Below are 2,782 nucleotides of genomic sequence, written 5' to 3'. Positions count from 1 at the left end.
CTCCAAAAGAGGTCCACAAGCTGCAGCTTGATTGACAGGCTAGACTCCACCCCTTCGAAAGTTGACAGGAAATTATGTAACTTCCACAACCAGAATCACCAATATCTCAGGCAAGTAAAATTTTGCTGAAGTTCATTCACCGAGGAAGAACAGTTGATGTACTTGAATAACAGTGCTGGTGACGAAGAGTGCACTAACACTGACGGCCAGACAAAACAAATTTGTCTTGGAGGAAGTACTGCCAGAGTGTTCCTCCTAAGAGACAATGTGCAGGCTTCACCTCACATGCTAGTTGGAGATAACCAGCCCTGGAACAAGATGTCATGGGTGGTAAAGTAGAAGAGCATTGCAAAAGGAAGCCCTTCAAGAAATGGATCGACCGCGGCTATTACAATGAGCTCAAACGTACTAATAATTCTGAGGATGGCTCAGGACCTGGCAGGGTTTTGTTCTTTTGTTCACAGGAGTGGTATGAGGCTGAACCACAGGAGTGGTATGAGGCTGAATCAGCAGGACCTACTAACAGCCTTCCAGGTTTCTGATTTGGGGTAGTGAGCAAGAGATGATTTTTAAAATGAACAGTTTGGGGGAGTGATTATCAAGATTTATATAGGCATCTCATGTCTAAGAAATCTTTAAAACACCCAAGAGGAGATGTCATTATAGCATATTTGAACTTGAAGCACCTAAGAGAAATTGGATCTGGAGTCCTCACTACACAAAGTGTAATTTAAAACGTGGAATGGAGAGGACAGACTAGAAGGAGAGGGTCCGGGAAAAGACAGGCCTCTATCCCAGAGGAACTTCAATACGTAGAATATAGACTATCTATGGGGAAGATATACAGCCAGGATATGATGGTGACCCAGAACTCCAAGGAGGGGAGTAATTTTAAAAGGAGGAGAGAGGGAGGCGTCAACTGTGTTGACTGCTGCTTCTGTGCCTAAAGACATGGACCCTGACTGTGAAACTGACAAGAGTAGTTTTGGTAGAAAGGATAGAATAAAATTAGACAGCTCTTTCTAGAAGTTTGACAATGATGAGAAGCAGACAAATGGAGCAATTACAAAGCGAGACTGGTTCATGGGAGGAATATGAGGATGCTTGTGTGATCCAGCAGGGAAGGAAGACTGATGGTTCAATAACATAAGGTAAAGGCACTGAGAGAACTTGTGAAGGGCAGGCCCATACTAGCGAAGACGGAGGGGACAGCTTCGCACATAGGAAAGTTGGTAGATAAAGGCAATGGAAAGATAAGCTGGCTCACTGATGTCTTCAGTTCTCTCAAAGAAGGTAACTTCATCAACTGAAAGTTAGTTGGCTGAAATGGAGGAATCACTATGAGGTTTGATGAATTAAGTAATTTATAAAACAGAGAGTAGGAAAACACGCTGATCTAAGGTCTGAGCTAGGAGTCCCACACAGCAGACTGCGGCTATGCCTAGGTGCTCAGGTGCAAGGCCAGAAGAATAAAATGCTTGACTTCACCCAGGGTCAAGCTTTTTCCACCTAACTGTGACAAAGATGAAAGAACACAGGAATCCAGAGTGTCTATAAAGCATTCAGTACAATGAAGTATCGTGGAATCTAATTTGGATAATAAAAGAAAAGCAGGAGGGAGATTAAAGATATAGAAAAAGAATATGATCGGTAGCCAGAAATCTAGATGGCCCCATACAGAATTGTTGAGCAGGGGCTCAAGCAATACACATAGTAGGTTTTGATTGGCAAGTGGGATGGTTGGAGTAGTAATTTTGGAAGCGTTGTTGTAATTGTTGGTGATTGGGGGAGAATGTGGGTCACTGTGATGGAATGGACATGAAAGTCACTGGATCAGGTATTGGGCAGATGTTGAAAGTACCCATGGCGATGGCAAATGTTGTGGAGACTAGGAAACTGTTGGCCAAATGAATACATGGAAATAGAAGAACTATCAAAGTGCAAACCTAGTCCAACAACAGTTCTTTGCCCAACTGCGTCTGCATTTACCTATTGCTGCACAAGTTCACTTTAGAGGACTGAAAAGGATGTTATGCCTTTATCTATTCAGCTATCCCCCTTGTGAATAATCCCCAACCAGTTCAGATGAGGTGCCAAGTGCTGCCCCCGAATCAGAAGTCTATGATAGGGATACTTCGGAGACTCCGTGGCTTCATTCCCATCTGGTCTGTTGCACTCCCCTCTTGGTTTTCCTCCCCTGGGTGTGGGTCAGACAAGTGCTCCCCAATCGTATCTTCAAGGATGTCCTCTGCAGCACTGTCATCTATGGAGAGGGTATCACGTCTTGAGCTGAGGTTGGCCCTGCAGTCATCTCTGGGAACAAACTGCTCCAAGCAGGAGCATTGCCCTCAAGGATTGGCACACCCGAGTGAGGTCTACTCTTGCTCTCCTTTCCTGTGGAGATATAAACAATACCTTCCCCTTGGGTTGGTTAGTGCCATGTGCTGTCATTTTTTCTACCCCACCCCTCTGTGGGCCTCAAAGGTGTATGGAAGGGTGGGGCAGGGAGATGACTTTCAGCACAGGTGCTATCTTCATCTGTTTTTGATAACATATGAATTATTTGGTTTGGTCTGGCTCATGCCAGAATATCAGGTCCTCGCCTGGGGAATTGTGTGTCATGTGTCTTGAGCCTGTTCTGCTGTTTGAACTTACCTCAGTGGACCCATACCGTACTTGTCCTTTTGTGTGTGGCTAACTCCACTCAGCATAATATCCCCCAACTCTTTCTATAAGAGGAGGTGTTGCGGAGTTTCATCACCATTTCTTCAAGAAAGACTAG

The sequence above is a fragment of the Echinops telfairi genome, unplaced genomic scaffold, assembly GCF_000313985.2.
Source record: "Echinops telfairi isolate 266 unplaced genomic scaffold, ASM31398v2 ScPeMD7_7468;HRSCAF=8506_0, whole genome shotgun sequence".
In the NCBI taxonomy this organism is placed as follows: Eukaryota; Metazoa; Chordata; class Mammalia; order Afrosoricida; family Tenrecidae; genus Echinops; species Echinops telfairi.
The sequence above is the reverse complement of the archived record's forward strand: the minus strand, read 5'-3'. Positions refer to the sequence as shown.